Source organism: Anas platyrhynchos, chromosome 2 (assembly GCF_047663525.1).
Source record: "Anas platyrhynchos isolate ZD024472 breed Pekin duck chromosome 2, IASCAAS_PekinDuck_T2T, whole genome shotgun sequence".
Classification (NCBI taxonomy): domain Eukaryota; kingdom Metazoa; phylum Chordata; class Aves; order Anseriformes; family Anatidae; genus Anas; species Anas platyrhynchos.
This window is the reverse complement of record NC_092588.1, coordinates 110,295,806-110,313,691: the sequence shown is the minus strand read 5'-3', so window position 1 is coordinate 110,313,691 and position 17,886 is coordinate 110,295,806. Positions and strand designations below refer to the sequence as shown.

The window sequence follows — 17,886 nt, the reverse complement described above, 5'->3', positions numbered from 1 at the left end:
ATCTTTTCTTCCAGGCTAAACAGTCCCAGTGCTCCCTGCCTGTCCTCATATCACAGGAAAGGTACTCCAAAGATGGAGACCGCACAGTTTCCCCAGGCTACTGTTACACTTCCTACTTGTCTGTCTTCATGGGAAAGTAAATTCTTCTTATACCCAATCTGAACCTCTCTTGTTTTAACTTATGCATTACTTCCTGTCCTCTCACTGTGCACCACTAAAGAGACTGTCTCCTTCTCGAGTTCTGCTGAGGAAGGCAAGTATACCAGTAAGTATACTTATATATCTTACCAGCTTTAGAATCTAGAATTGTAGAAGAATGGACTTAATTTCTGAAGGTAGAGTGTTATATATAAAGTAACACAGCCACAGAAAAAATGACCAATTCTGACAGAATATGGGCACACAATTCCTCAATAGATTCAGAAAGTATAGAACAGTCTTTTGACTAGTAATATAGAAAATTCTAATTAAAAGAATGATTTATAGGTTCTCAGAAACAAATAACTACAGAAATTCTCCAAACATGTAATTCTTACATGGTCAACCTTCATCCATCCACACACTCCCATACTAAATCATAGCTTCATGTTACAAATTCTAAAATGATGCTATTACAAAGAAGAGTACATCATCATTTTATCTAACATCTTCCAAAAACAAGCATGAACTAGATGGGTATACACGTACAGCAGATAGAAAGTTTTCATACATGTAAAAGATTTTTATAAGGCAGATGGTGGTCAGTTGTTCAACTGAAAAGAGGCATTGGTTTTATTTGCATGAAAGATACTAACAAAATAATTCCAGTTATGAGGAGAGTGAGAAGAGGACCGTGTGTGGACCCTGTGGAGCCCCTTAAGTAGAATCTTTTAAGAACAGGCTAGCATTTGTTGGAGGTCAAATGTATTCCTTGAGATATTTCTTTTTCAAGAATTACATAAAAATTTGATGTCCACCACTATTTTGTTTTCATGGTACCCACATTTGTCTCATGGATCCAGCGTTCTTTCTCCTTGCACTGTTAGTTCCAGGGCTTGTAGGAATTTACAGTTCAGGTGTAAATTGAAAAATGTTGACCAACTGCTGGAGATAAGGCACAGAAAATTATGGAGGTGGTGGAAGGACAAGAAGGAGAGTGAACAAGTGAGGAAGACAAAGACCTGAAAGTTGGAGAGATGAAGGCTAAGACAGAAGTCACTCAATTCTTGAATTTACTGAGGAAAGTGACAGACGGGACTGTGGAGTAGTACAAATGTGTCCCATGTCATAAGACTTCATTCCTATTGCCTGCTGGCTCACGACTTCACAAAGGAGCTATGGATGGGACAGAACCCAAGAGGAAAACTAACAGCCTTGGTCTGAGGAATGTTTTCATGAGCAATGGCTTTTCGCCCTTGAGAGGTAAGGTACACATCACAGATAAGTAACTGAGAAACACAACTGCAGGCTCTTGTGTGTCAAAACCAGCTCCGATCCACTTTGAAACCCAGTTAGGAAAAGGAACCTTCTTTAAATATGAAGTTGTATATTAGCTCTTGGCCAGAAGGACACATGAAAGAGGAGCCTGATTATGCTACAGCTCTTTCGCCATAAAACCTGAACTTGTTCTATCCAATGTTAGGATATGTTGAGGTTGGCAGGACAGAATCTGATTTGCAAATTAGAGCAGAATCTGTCAAAGTAACGGTATTGGCTATAGACCTATGCTTACGCATCTTTACTTGCATTACATGGAAGAAATAGTTAAGGGTAAGATTTCCTGTCTCCTGCAGAACTTCAAGGGAAAGAGCAGAAATCATCTGCATAGCTGCAACAGGCTTTTAAGACTGTTGAGTGATTGAATGAAGAAAGAAAATAAATATATTCACCATGAAACAAGATAATTGGAATCCAGAGCACTTTTTCAATGATCTACAGAATATTTAATTGGTATTAAATTGGAGCTTGTACAGTGTAAGCAGAACCCTTCAATTCCACCATGGCAGCTAAACCACAGAAAGTGGAAAAAAGAAACACAAATATCTTTATAAAGTTGAAACATGTGGGTTTGGATTAAATGAAAACAAAAAAAGTGACAAATATTTTAGATCAAAAGTTTGGTCTAGTTTCATTTTCAGGTCCTCCATTTTCAGGCCCTTTCAGCTTTTGGCAGAAAGTGACTGTAGAAGTACCAAAATATCTTGTGTATTCCTGTCCTTGCAGTATTTCTAACCCAACCAAAGCCTGGATGCTTCTGCTTTCCCTGACCACTGACTGACTAAAAAATATTCTTTCAGGATTGTTATTTAAGAGGTGTGACTCTCAAATCCAGCCAAGCAGTGTTTGTTTACTTCCTCTGCCAACCCTCCCTCTGAGGGATTGCTGTCATTTTTCCAGGGGCACATATGCTCAGAGAGGGATAGTGCTTCATCACCCTCCCTGACCCATACATGAGGCAGCTATTTTATTGCAGCGCTGAGCAAAAGGCTTCTTCCCACTTCTTTTTCTGCAGCTGCACATGCTACACATCCCCTAATGTGGGGAAGAGCTGCAGACATGGATCAAAGCTGCTAAGAGAATCATGGACTAAACGAGGCTTAATAGGCTAACTGCTTCAAATGTGATTAAAGTTACAAGAAACCAATCCTTCTCCTTAACCAGGCCTGGCAGTTTCAGGTTAAAAACTGATTTTGTGAGGTTAGATGCTCTTCTCCCACATTAGTCTAGTTTCTGTATTTTTTTTCCATTTCCACAAGCTGTAATTTACACATTTCCTGACAGAACTCTGCCAAGCCATCAGACAAGCTGGCAACTTTAGGGATTGAGCAGCAGTTTTAAGCTGAAGAGAAGAAGCCAGCCAACTACTTAGCTTCCTTCTCCCTCCCAGCCGATCTCTGCTATAGTTTTGTGGGTCCTGATTTTTTGTTTACCTTGTACAACCAGTAATTTATCAAATTCACCTCTCCCTGTCACTTGCAGCACTGTATATCATATTGACTTAAAATTAAGAAGACACATCAAGCTTAGTGTTCCCTCATATCACATACTGCATGTTCATCTTCAAAGATATACACATATTAAGAAAAGAAAAAAAATCTTTTTTTTTTCCCTCCTATTAAACACTTTTGTGACAGAGGGTGACCTGAATGAGAGATAAATTATCTACAGTAGTGATTGATCATGTATATGTTCATGATTTTTTCATCTCTGTAAAATATGGCATGTAATTTTTATGCATTTGTAACCAGCCAGCAACAAATTCAGGACAACAGAAGAGTCCATGCTACCTGGAGTATTACAAACTTAAATTACTGAAGAAATGGAGAATAGACAATACATGTATTTAGGAGTCATGCAATGCATGTTGGATTTTTAAAGCATCCATCATTTTTTGCAACAGTGATGTTAAGACCATTTTCAAGTCCTATATCATTTGCTAAAGAACAGCATCTCTAAAAGGAGCAGTTAATAATCAGAAAGGACCTACATGGAGATCTGTTTAATCAAGAACGCCACACAGACTGTGCATAGGAATTGAGCATTAACTGGCAGTCACTATAACGGATCTAAGGGACACCAAATACAATTAACAGGTGGCAGGTTGAAGACAAACAAAAGGAAGTACCTTTTTTTTAACCCATTACACTATGGAAATTCATTGCCACAGGATGTGGTAGGTGCCAAAAGCTTGCACAGCTCCAAAAAGTTATTAGACCAGATAGTGCAAGAAAAATTAACCAACTACTGAGCGCAACAGCATCATCTCTGCTCCAGGAAGTCCCTGAGCCACAGAACACTAGAGGTGGGGGAAAGCATACCAGGAAAGCATTGCTATATGCTTGCCTGTCCTTCTGACCTTCCTGACGTGTCTGTTCTTAGCCACCGTCAGAGACAGGATACTGCTCCCTGAGGCCCTTTGGTCTGAGTGAGAAAGCTGTTCTTGCACGTTTATATGAACTGGCAGCCAACATGTCAGATCTGGCCAGTAAAGCAGATCTCCCTGGCCTGCTCTCCTTTCCCAAAGGAGCCCAGAAGCAGCTGCTCAAGTGCCACCCAAATATCTCAACTACACTTGCTCATAATCGGGTGCAAAGAAGTGAAACAGGGCTACTGAGAGCTACAGCCTTCACCATGACCCCCTGCACCCATGCAGCGGCAGCTGTTGGGCTCTCCTACTGTCCTCTGGGAACTGCTCAGGGAAGCAGGGAGCACCACAGGGAGATGCTCATGGCAGGGCCAAGGCAGTGTTTATTGAGTGTGGGAAGGGAGAGTGACTGTGGCTGGATCAGCCTGAGCACTTAGCCCTATGAGAGAGGGTGAGGTGTCCTGCTCATGGCGTGGAGAATGTACAGCCTAAGTGGTGAGCAGGAGAGCATTTTCAACCTCACCTACCTATTGAAATATGTAAAAAAACAAACAAACAAACAAACAAAAAAAAACACCTAAGCCTTCTGCATTCTCTTTCTGCTCTCCTAGTATATATCCACTGAAGGCAATAGGAGCTTTGCTGTTAGCTGCCAGGGACATAGGATCAGTCAAAAATGCAAGCCTGGCAGTTTTTCCCCTGTTTATCTTATTTTTTCCCCTCCATATGTTCCAGGGTGGAAGTACATGGCAAATATATACCATGTTGAATTAATGCATCAAAAAGAAACCCTCTGCCCCAGCACCTGGAGCTAGCCAACTGATTTCCTTATTCAGCACATATTATATGATCTGAGATTTTTGAATGGCAGAAGCCAGAAATACCCCACGAAACACAAAATATATCTGAACTCATTTGATTTTGTAAGGTGGTGTTAATATTCAAGGAGCCTAAGAAGCATGAGTTTACCATCAAGCATTCCAAAGACCGATCAATGTTTGTTTACCAATGCATGTATAATGTATGCACCTCAGTTATAAGTTCATGGCTTATATGCCTGTAAAGATATCTGTGGAAATTTAAACAAGAAGCTGTCATCCCATCAGCCTTGAAAAGCTGAGACAGCAGAGAAAGGTGCCTTGCTAATGGAACTCTAGTTCTATTTTTGCTTTCTGCCTGATGATTTTCCTTCTGCCTTTTAGTTATTTCAGCTACTTTGCTATTTAAAAATAATGATAACACAATGGAATGAAATAATTTATTTCTAGAGAACCTTTGAGAAAAACAAATCACAACCTCCCTTCTAGTCCCCCTATAGAATGTATTGCCTTAAAACAAACAAACAAACAAAAACTTTTCCTGCTCTGTGTTTACTGAATTAAATGTCTTTATGTGAGAAGAAGAAATTAAGAAATTGTTAATAACTTCACAATATGTAACATTTGAGACACACTGGCAAAACTGTAACATCTTTCCAGCAAATACTGCTCTATCTCCTCTAGAAAAATAAAATAAAAAAAAAAAAAACAACAACAACAAAAAAAAAAAAAAAAAAAAAACAAACAACAACAAAAAAAAAACCACTCATGTAAAAGGGTGTCCCTTTTAAGCAGAAAGTCCTTACTTTTCTAAGGTATTAAATGTGTCAGTTCCTTAAAATACAGCCTGCTTTATAAATCATTGAACAACGAAAATTCTCTTAAAGAGCAAGAAGCCCGTCAAGATTTACTGCCACAAATCTATATTCTTTCAGGACTCCTCTGATCACTTCACACCCACCCCCCTTTCTTTTCCTCATATTTTCTTTTCAGTATCTGATGAATAAGGTTCCTGATTTCTGTCCCTGAAGAGGGCAATAAAGAGCTTTGCTGCTGGTCATACAGTTTGATTTGCACCCTGATGAAATCCTGTAAACCAGCTATACCATTCATTTGCTATCCAGCATTTGCCAGGCCTCAGCATCCAGCCTGGATCACACGAACTGCTCCCAGCTGACTGACCACCTCTGAACATGGCTACTACTTGGCTGCCTTTCACCAGCTGGCCAGCCGCTCTCCACATCAAAGGCTCAATTCTTCCAACTTATTGGCCCATGTGTCTCAAGGAAACATATAAACCCTTCAGAAAAAGGGAATGTAGGCAGGAAATGTAGATCTGAAGTCATTCAAAATATCAAATGATGTTTAAAGTTTTTTTTTCTTTTTTTTTTTTTCGTTAATGCAGTTGTTGGAATACTGGGTTTTCAAAATCTTGAATCAATAAATAAGTTTTTCTTTAGAAAAATATAAACATTGGCTTAGTAAAAGTGCAGGGTAATACATAAAATAGTTATGTATAGAAACCATTCTCAATGTTTATGCTTTTTTTTTTTTTTTCCAGAAGCTATTAAAAAGTCCAAAATGTTTGAACATGCAGTAGTATGATCTGCATCTTCTACATACATATTTATTATTATCTATATATATCCTCCTGTATCTATAAAGTCAACTACTACTTCATCTATATGCCTGATCTACATGCCTGTATGTGTATCTGCATACATGTGTGCAACAGAGTGGGGAAGAACAGCATTCACTCTGCTAGTTTCCAAGTCTCCAGCATGCCATGTGTATCACACCTGTGGGCTGCAGCTCCATGCCTGTGGGCTGGCAGTTCCAATTCTGTATCTCTTCATTATCATGAACCCCCAACAGCACAGAGAAACAGTCAGGCAGCAGGAGGAGCTGAATGAGTTCACATCTCAGCTGCATGAACCAGGGCTATAAGCCACCAGGTAAAGGATTGCACGGGCAGTTTTGAGAGACATTGAGGAAAATACAGCAAAGCCTTAAATAGCAGGTGAAATAACGATCTAACAGTATTTTCTATTGGATGTGAGTGTTATATTCCATGGCTACACTCAGCCCTATTCATCTGGATACCATGTCTACACAAATGCATGTACAGACACATACAAATATGCTAACACTAAATTCACCTGCCTCCATTCCTGTGGTGTGTTTCAGTGGTTGGAGACTGAATGGAACAACAACACAAAGCAACAGTTCAAGCCAGCCTCTCACTGCAATGGCTTGTTACAGAGGAGCAAGCCGAAGAGCCCTTGCCAAACAAGTCCCCATTGCATCTGTCACAAAGCCTTTGCACAGATCTTATAGCTGAGAAGGTCTAAGGAGATAAATGCAGAAAAGTATGTGGGATGAAGCAACACCTATTAACAGAACAGCTGCTAGAATTGGGGGAAAACAAAACAAAAGAAAAAGAACCAAAACAAACAGAAAGACTTCTGGGCACAGCAGTCTTTTTCCAGGTCCAAAGCAGTCTGGAATAGCTCACCCTGCCTTTGCACAGGAAGGAAGGGTTTGCTTCCCACAGGCTTAGCACACTGTGGGTACAAAGGCTCCTAAACATATGCAAGTCCAGGGCCTAAAACATGTTTAGAAACTTCAGGGTCTGGGAAAAAAAAATAAAAAAATCCTGGAAACATATACATATTTTTTTCCATGTGTCTGGTAGGAAAAAACTTTGGGAGAGGAGGGAGTGTGAGAGGTGGGGGAGAAGGAGAAGGCTTTCATGTGAAATACTCCACCTCAGAATGAGCAATGAAAGAATGTTTAAAGTAATGTTTACAAAGATACTGTATTTTTTCCCTAAATGGCCAGTTTTTCTGGCCATCTCCTTACACCCCTTCCCCTCTCCATACTTTCCAACAAAAACATTTGCTTTCCAAATCTGCAACATTTCCAAAATTTTTAGCAAGGTTAGAGCTGAGATAGGATTGGGGCAAAGATCTGTGCCAGTAAGGGAGGATAAAATAAGGCAGATGTTGTAAAGTAAGAATTATAAAACAACAAAAAAACTGAGGCTGGTACAGGCTTTGGACCCTGACCAGGTTTGAGGAATGGTGTTTATTCCTAGAAACCCACATTGTGGTTATGATCTGGGCCTCAAGGGACCAAAACTCCTGAATTGTTCTTGGTGGAGATGAGGCACAAGCCTGTGGAGCGGGCTGACATAGCCAAGGACCACATGACTTAGTTTTCATCTAGGTTTTTAACAGTCAGTGCTCCAACATTTACAGGTAGGTGTTATACCAACAGGGTCCTTTGGATGCATTTTCCATAAAGGGCTGCTAGCGAAGGTACAAGGGAGGTTGCAGAGGAGAGACATGAGAATTGAGGCTGTGGTCTACACCAGCGTTTGTTTCCCTTCAGCTTTCTGGCCAGCAGAACTGATGGTCCAGGAATGCTGATAGACCTTGCCAAGAACACCCCTATTTTTTTTTTTTTTTTGTCTTTGCTCCTAGAAGTTTTTTTCTGTGTGTATCACAGAGCTAGAACTCCACTTACATACTCACTACTTAGGTTTTTGTTAAAAGCTACATACACCTGGGTTCTGGTTTGTGTAAGAGTCAGTACCACTTTGGCTTTCTATTGGCAAAGCTTAATTTTTACTTCTTGTCTTACAACTTTTCCAAAAGGTGACAAATAGACTCAGTAACAATGGTATGTAAGGAAGCACTATCTTCATTATTTGATACAGCCATTACTATTCAAACCGTATTTGTACGCATGTAACTTATAAATGCACCAATACATATTAAGTTACAATGTTTACTCAGCTAGCTAAATGAACGGGCTTTTGTATTCTTAAATAAATAAACATGCAATAAATACACACTAAAAACAAATATTTTAAAGTTCCCCCAAATTTCTGGTTTTCCTTTCCTCTTTTTGGCATTTCCCATTTACTGAAAAGACTATCCATATGCATTCTGTCTTTTTTACAGTGACATTTGCACAGCTCAGATTAACCTGTGATAACTATCTGTATGCTCACGGCAAATGTAAAGTAACTTGCTTTGCAACACCACCAGTGAAAAAAAAATATATATGTATTTTTATTAAATCAGCTTGTACTCATCATAATTTCAAAGCACTGACAGAAGTAGCTATTTTGGCTCAGAATAAGAGCCCACTTCCACCACCCCAATTCTTTCAGCCATTGAGCCAAATTTGTTAGGAGTCTACTTCTCCAACCTAAATAATGAGAAGGCTAATTACCATTCATAGCCAGGTGTGATTCAGAAAAGCCTTTCCTAATGTTACTCCCTCAAAGGGCCCAGCTGACTTCAAGAATGTGGTTTTGAAAACTCAATTAAGAGTATGTTTCACCTGTTTTTATAGTGAGGCTAGACCTTGCGAAATGTTGTATCTAAATTCATGCTTGCTTACACCATTTCAAAGTTATTTATACAGTATAATGATGTTGTTGTTTATTAGATTCACATAGATGATAACCACAGCTGAAAGCTGAAGGCAGGAGAGGTTGACACAGAATAAATGTGTTGAGAGTAGGATGTAATCAGCAGCAGTGCTCTTTGCAGAAACGTTTATCTGTAGTTTCTTTTACATTTTCTCCTCTACAGGCAAGGTTATACAGCCTCCCTACTTATGGCAGTGCACAAGTCTCTCTTTCACTTTGTCTTGACACAAGTCTTTCACTTTGTACCATGCGTTTTTCATGAATATTGAGTTCTTGTATCTTCCCATACCTAAAGCCCTGTAGCCCCACAATATTTAGGAGGATTTGACAGCTGAAGTTAAACTCTGTAAACATGTACGCATCCTTAGAAATCCACTTTGGAGAGTTACACCTCTTCATCGAGCTGAACTATGCCTTGGTTGCACCCCAGAGTAATTCAGTCAGGACTAAGAATAACTCCTTGGTGCACACCTAGCACAGATTTCAGTGCTCCAAGTTTCATCACCATTTGTGCAGGTACCGCATCCACATGCTGGATTTTCTGCTCCTAACACCCACATAAGGATGTCTCAGCCTTCACCAGGTCCCCTGTGCTCTCCATTACAGCTCAGGAGAGGAGAGTTTGTTTCATAAATTTGTCCTAATTCAAAGTTAATTTCTTGGTGAATGTTTCTGTGATGATTCTTTCATATGAATCCTTCCAAACTGAGATTCCCCACTGTGAGAACTCGCATAATATGTATTTTTTTTCTATCCCGTTCACCCCCAGCAAATTTCAGCTGAGTTGTAACCCAAATGCAGACGTGAACATTTCTGCATTTGTAATTCTCAGTTCTCATTGGGAATAGTTATAGAAATCACATGATTTTGAATTTGTTTGATTTAAATTTTCATGTAACACCCAGGTATGGGTTTCAAAATTTCTTTGCTGGTTTATTAATTTGGCCACCAATAGAGGGAAGGAAGCAATGCTACTTAATGCTACTTAACAAATGCTCATTTAACTGAAAAATTAAACTTTCAAAATGTGAATATCCCAAATATAACAATTGATTATTTACACAACAAATACACTGTTTCTTTAAACTATTTTAACTAGAAGTTTTAAAATACATGCCATAGGCAAGAGTTATTGATTATCTAGTATAGCTGTGTCAGCAGAAGCAGAGAAATACAAGTAAGGCTAGAGAAATATGCACCAATCCCTCTATCTCTGCAGATCTTGGCAGCAAGTTGCAGCTCTAGCTCCATCCAAATGTGCTTTTGTCAAACACAGCTTATGTGTTTCTACCTAATCCACAGGCTTTTTGTGCTCTCACTAAACTAAACCAACCTCTCAAATATACTTCTCCCTACATGAAGCAGTTCTGAAATAGGACAGAAGCCATCAGGAATGGCATTCTGATGGATTTTTAGGCAGGGATCATTTTGGCAAAAGATTTCTAGCAGCATGCTGCAGGTTTAAATTCCCCTGGATGTCTGCCCTGGGCTTGCTGGAGTTGTGCCTAAATACCTAACTGCATCCAGGTACAAAGAAGAGCAAGCTTGCTTTCTCTGGCCCAGAGAGCTTGTGCTGGGGAGGGGTCAGCAGGGAGATGGCAAACCCTGAGGCAGGTTCCAGAAGTGGGGTCCTCTCCAGGGCCTGCCCTGCCAGGCTCAGGTGTAGACATATTTCTTGGCTGTGGGTTTAATTTCACTCCTTGTCCATAGGAGAGGTAAAAGATGCATGGTACTTTTGTTAGCCTGCCAGTCTGCTTCATTTCCTCGCACTGCTCTCATCCATAAGCTGTAGTCTATCAACAATTTACATCACTATCAATTCCTAGGCTGGGGGAAACAGTGGTAAATCAGGCCTTTTGTTGAAATAGGTGGTATGCATAATGCACGTGAAGTGTTTTGAAACTGTTTCTGGCTGCTGGCTTGCAGAAAGATGTACAGGCTGCTCCTTCCTTCCAGCACCCAGCAGTGAACTGTACATAGTGCTGACCAAGATTTATGGATGGTATTTATTTTAGTAATGCAAGGTGAAACCATTTTTTATTTTCTCAGAGAGAGTGAATGTATCTGAGTGGAAAAAAATATATTTTTTTTTCTTGGAAAAAAAAAAAAAAAAAGAGAGAGAGAGGAGACCTTAAAAGAAAAAGATAAATGTAAATAAAGTGAAAACCCTTCAAGAATGAGATGTTGGTGAACACTGGAGTCATCAACAAAATGACCAGCTTAGATGTCTAGGACTTGAATATTTTACTCCTCAGCACAGGCCTTCATCATGACAGGCTATGCTATGGTTCTCAGTGAGTGTTACACTCAGAAGAAGGGGGTTACTGCATCTATACTCAAGGGAAATTAACCATTCAGGAAAACAAACACAACTTCATAACATATTCAAACTTCTTTTCCTTTCAGCAAATACACTCCTGTAATAATGACAAGCCAGACTTGCACCATGAACAGGAGTCACTTATTTTCTGAGGGAGAAAAACACTTTTTTTTCCCCTTTTCTTCCCCCTCCCCTCTAACCCCCTGTGTGCTCTACTCTAATGAAAGGTCAGAGGTTAGGACTTTATTTTCCTCCAGACCATGAATGCTAAATAGCTCTAGCAGGAACTGTTCAATGACCCCTGTGTGTTGTGAACCCACTGAAAAATGAAAACAAATGTTAGTCTGGGGTCTGAGTCAGGCTCTTTTTGCCAATCTATACTTATGGAGCACATTAGGGCCACTTACGAAATCAGGCTGAACCGTGATCTCTGACCTTGCTCCCTTTTCAAATGGCCTTGCTTCATCTGCTAGCAGCCCGGAGCTGCCTCTGGTCTCAGGGAGCAGGGGCTCTCCGCTAATTCTCCCGTGGTGCCTACTGCCGTTCATGTGCAAGTTACATAAGCCAGAGCAATCGCTAGCACACATCAATGGCAGTGCTCCAATTTGAAAGTAGATGGCTGGAGTAGGTGTTATTAGTACCCTGTGTCAAGCTGTGATTGCTCACATATGGCTACAGGCTGAATGGGACTTTTGATTCGGGGCAAAGAAAGAAAGAGTTGGTGGTAAGGGAAAAAGAGAAGATGAAGCAGGCTTGATCTCACCACTTTCTGAATTGAAATGGATGAATAAGAAATATAACTACAGTTAAAATAAAATCAAGTTGGACATTATCAATATACCTATTTTATATATATATATATATATATATCTCAGCTTCTGGATTCCCAGGTGGTCCTGAACTTAAACCTAAAATGCTAGTCCAGTGACATTAAATCCACATATGCAATAGCAAAATAGTTTCAGCAAAAGGCTTCTGAAGATAAACACATTCTTCTTGGTAGTATGGCAGAAGAAGCAAGAGAAATATTTTCTCTATAAAGTAATATTAAACAACCATAACATTCCTGCATTTAATCTCATCGTTCTGAGACAGACATTTTTCATTTCTATTTTCCCCTTTACCCTGTATTTTTCTCTATTCATTGTCTTTAAAGTACATGAAAAACAAAGGTTTAAGTCTACACTATTGAGACTTGAGGATTGACATTGGTCTACAAATGTGAGCTGTGTGGAGACTGATAAGAAAATTTGCCATGTTTTTTTTTTTTCTTTTTCCCCTGAAATAGAGTCTCCTGGTATAAAAAGCATATATGACACATTAGTTTCTACCTGAATATTTTATCTTATTTCTTATTGCAGAACAGCCTAAAAAGCATATATTGTGCACACACTATTGTGTAAGGGAAAAAAGAAGATATGAGATATGATAGATTCTATCAAAACTTGCAGAGAGAAATGAACAATTTAATAAAATTTTCTTTTTGAAACAGTCAATTCTCCAAACAGAAGAAAAGCCAATGAGCACCTCATTCAGGATGGGCTGAGCACACTTCTAATCTTACAGGTACATAAAACCCTGAAATGTTAATGCATTGTAAGTCCCTGCTTGTGCACTTAAAAGTAATGTGCAATTTTCTCTGCTTCAACAGGGCTCTTCATGTGAAAGGCTGAGCACTAGGGGTCAGAAATCACTAGACATTCTCTTTTATAAAGCAGCAATTGTTCACAAATTTTCTGCATACTTTGAATACAATTTGTTTCGACTGGTTTTAAAGAATGTGATTTGCTATTTGTTCTTGGGGACATCACCTACCATTGTATTTGCAACAACACAACAACAACAACAACAACAACAACAACAACATTGGCCTACTGCAGTATTTGTTTTCTTTGTTGTTCCAGGTTTCAGGGTAAGTCTAAGGAAATTGATAATGTTGACATGAGTGGTGAACAATGTTATTCATAATAACAAAAATTGTGCTGTGGTTATTTATGATTTTTATGTCATTTATATAGCATAGGTTCTGGCCTATGCTGACTGAGTTATTCAGACAGTCAGGTCTTTTATACTGTGATGGATACTTATGCTTGCTAGTATTACAAAGTCAGCATTTACTACAGGTTCCTAAAGTACTGTCGGCTGACACTTGAGAAAAGCACTACAAGCTTCTTAATGGTGACAACCATAAGTGGGTAGATTAGCTGTAGATGTATATTTGCCTTTAAGCTATGAACGCTGGCAAGGCTAAGGAAAAAAAAAAAAAGTGATATGGATGAAGGGAGTGAATAGAGAAATCAATCAACAGGACCTGTAGATCACCAACATTGCTGGAAACAAAACCATTTCAATTTAAGGATGTGAAAATTAATTTAAATGTGTCTTCTCTTGAGTTTCCCAACTTGCTATACCCACTCATGTTTGGAAACCCATAAGCAATTTTCATCAGCTACATATTGACAGTGCCTTGTGCACACAGCCTTACTCATGAAAATTCCCTCCCCTCCTGACAACCTAAATCTTGAGCTCCAGGACCTTATCAGCCTGACAGTAGGCAAATGCATGCAAGATGCATCATTTATTGTGTAAAATCCTATATATTGAACTATTTATCTTAAATTGTTTTGCCTTAAGCCATAAGATGAGCTCAGTGATTAACTGATATAAAAGAAGAAAAGAAAGAAGAATGGGGGTGTCAGGTGGTATTTTACACAACTGTCCATGAGAAAAAAGTTCTCTATTGAGTTCTTCCTGTCTGTTAAAAAATGTTTCATTTTAACTTCATATTAATTTTGAGGTTGTTTTGCATATATCCTCTTCATTTTTCCTTTTCTTTACTTTTGGGTATTTATAAAGAAAGATGTTTTGTACTGACATAGTCTTGTTTGTGTCATCTTCAAAGTAATCTGTAAATTTTGAGACTAGGTAACAAATATTATTGTAATCTGTATACATTATATAATTTATGTAATATTTATATAACATATAAGTATTTCTGTAATTATGCATGAGAATACATACATTATAATGGTAAAAAGCAGCATTACCATTGCAACGTAATATCAAACCATACAAAAACATAGGCACTTTTAAAATTTTATTTTTTTTCCAAAGTGATCTTCCTTAGTGTGGTGTTTTTGAATGGAAGGACAATGCAAGGGGAGAGATGAGTGTGAAAGGAGAATTTTCTTCTGCACAAAATTGGTCGGCTTTAATTATTATGGTGGCTCTTCCCTTATTTATGGTTAAAAATCTTGCATACTTAAAATATTGATCCTCTGTGAGATTCTTTGTTCTGTTTGGTCTGATCTGAACAGAATTTGGTATTCTTTCCTTGGATAGGACTCTGGCAGCCTTTCCTTGAACAGACACTATGTAAACACTGCATTGCTCAGTCTCACTTTTTCAGAGCCAGGTTTTTAATTTGGGTCTAGATGTCCTTTTCAAGTGGGCTACTAAGTGAAAGGACTCGTGCAGATTGCCTCTCATGTAGTATCCCCCCCTGGCTTTCCTGGGGAAGCAACATGCAGACACAGGAAATCCTATAAAGTTGGTACACAGTAATGCAGGAGCCAAACCCAGAAAACAGGTTGTTCCAGTGAAGCAAGAAGAAAGTGCTGGGAGCAAGGCCCTGTTTCTTGCTGCCCACCCTCAGTTCCATTGATTGATCAGTACAAACAAACTTCTTTCCAAAATCACCTGACAAAACTGTGAAGATGGAGCTATGCATCCTGCGACTAGGACCCATGCAGCTTTTGAGCAGGAGCAGAAAGGGGTGCTGTCTCAGCTGGGGACAAGATTCACCCTTCAGTGCTCTAAGCACAAGTTGAGTGCCTCTCACTTTACACCTATCACAGCATAAATATTCTGCACCTTTGCTCAGAATATAACAGAAGATGTAGGTCCAGGTTGAAAGTGAAGGTGGTTATGGAGAAGACGACATTGGTTTAAAGGAAACAGATGATCAGAAACAGTTTTCAGAAAAAAATGGCACAAGAAGAAATTATGAAAAGGAAGAAAATATGTATTGTCTCTTCTGCCTTTTAAAAATACATATCTTCCATATTGAATATCAGCTGTGAAATGTTAGAAAATTATTAGTCCTACACCAGCACCAGCATTTGTCTTCAGAAAGATTTCAGAAAGTTTGCTGAATGAGCTAGGTCTGAAATTTATGTAAGCTATTTGGAGCAGGAGCTATCTTTTATGTATTTGTACAATATGTAGCAGAAGGTATTTGTACAAATCTAGCCAGATAAATGGAGTTACTAGGTTGTGTCACCAAAAATGCAAATAACAATAGCAACAACAACAATAAATCTCTCTGTAGTGAATAGAAATTTAACTCTGAATCACAAGTGTTTTAGCCTTTTTTTTTTTTTAACAGTTATTACATGCATATCCTTCCATACAAATGAGATATGCTGGATATTACAGCTGTTTCTACAGAACTAGAGAAAAAGTGCACAGCATGCTGGAGCACTGAGGAGTAAAACAAGAAGGATGGGTCACCTATGGCAGCATGAGACGAGGACCTGCTGAGTCCACTGGTGCAACTCAGACAAAGTAAATGTCCAGCCATTTGTATCTCTACCTATCACAAACCATTTCCAGGAGTTCACCAAGCTGGAATAAAGCTCAATAAAAACTTTGTCCAAAGAATTACAGAATTCATGAGCAAATAAACACAAGTGTCAGTTAATTATATATTCACACCTGTGAAATATATGTGTGTGCATATCTATATACACATATATGTAGGAATGTATGTATCTGTGTGTATAGAATCCTAGAATCATCACAGAATCACAGAACAGTTTGGGTTGGAAGGGATCCCTAAGGATCACTAGTTGCACCCTCCTCCGCCATGGGCAGGGACACCTCCCACCAAACCAGGTTGCCCAAAACCCCATCCAGCCTGGCCTTGATGGGGCATCCACAGCTTCTCTGGGCAAACTGTGCCAGTGTCTCACCACCCTCTGAGTGAATAATTTCTTCTGAAAATTTAACCTAAATCTACCATCTTTTAGTTTAAAAATATTATCCTTTGTCCCTGACAAGGGGTGCCCCCCCAGATTTCTTTCAGGCCTCCTTTAGGCAATGGAAGGCCAATATAAGGTCTCTCTGGAGCCTTCTTTTCTCTAGACTGAATAATCCCAACTCTCTCAGCATCTTTTCATATTTGAATAAAAATACATGCATGCAAATGTGTGTGTGTGCATATACATTCACTGAAGGACTGTAAAATGTAAGAGATCATATTATAGAATATGTGGTAAAGAAGAAAGGGTAGAAATCCAAAATCACTATCACTAGAGGATCCAAATGCTAAGAAACAAGTTATGTAAATATCAGAGAAAGTACTTAAGCTATTTTAGAGATGTTTTTCATTTTCAGATTGACGTCCAGAATGTAGGCCTTACAGAAATATTTTCTGATTTGTGTTCCCGAAGCATAATTCAAATATTTTAACAAAAGACACCTAGCTCACTGGAGGACAAAAAAAAATCATATGCAAAAATTTCAGTCCATATCAAGTTCATTCTTCCTTTCAACTTTTTTATCTTCTCCAATTTACAACCATGAGGTCTCTGAAGAAAGAGAGAGGGAGGGGAAAAAAAGCCAATGCCTCCCATATATGCCTCCAACATTGTCAGCATTGTCTGACATTATTGCAAATACTGTTTGTCACAGGCAGTCCTTGAACCTCCATAAAATGGATTATGGAAACTGTGTCACCAACATCTATAGATGAATGGAGACTACAGTTAGCTATATATATATATATATTTTTTTTTAATTTATTATTATTATTATTTTTCAAAATGAATAGATACACTGAGAATTACACTAAGAATTATTATTATTATTATTAATAGTAATAATAATAATAATAAAAATAAAAAGAGTAGGGCCTACAGGCCATCTCTGCCTCATCTTATCTCCCAGTCCTCACATTAACATTGATTACTATTAATTTAATTCCCAGATGAGATCACAGGTAATACCATATTACCTATGCTAACAATTGTCTTAATTTTGAAGACACTGCACTTCCATGAAGTGGTAAAACATGATTGTTTTTATAGACTCAGTGAGTGGCAGAGCTGGATGTAAAACCTACATTTGCAAGCTCCTACCTCTGTGACCTAAAACCATTTTGTACTGGCATTCATCTGATTCACTAGTCTACCCAGACTGTAGAAATCCTGCCTTAATTACACACTAAAAGGAACAATGACAATTCTCTATGCTTGCTTTTTAGATTGCAATAAATGATGGGTGCCCTCCTAAGGCAAATGCAGTTGTGTGAGCTGACACAATGAATAGACACAAGTCTCTTTGGGTGAATGGTGTTCAAATTTGCCTGGTTAACTGGGTAGTCACGCAGACTGATGTGATAATTTCATGACCACAGAGCTGACGAAAACTGGTAGGACAGTTTCATGTTTTTCAGGCT

General features: G+C 38.7%; 1 long non-coding RNA gene across 1 annotated transcript; it reads left to right on the top strand.

Moving 5' to 3' along the window:
• The first annotated feature begins 1,197 nt into the window (after nt 1-1,197).
• On the top strand, nt 1,198-13,332 carry LOC140001746 (uncharacterized). Its single transcript, XR_011807271.1, has 3 exons — nt 1,198-1,401; nt 12,919-12,992; nt 13,078-13,332. It is a non-coding gene; the product is annotated as an uncharacterized lncRNA (long non-coding RNA).
• Nucleotides 13,333-17,886: the final 4,554 nt, after the last annotated feature.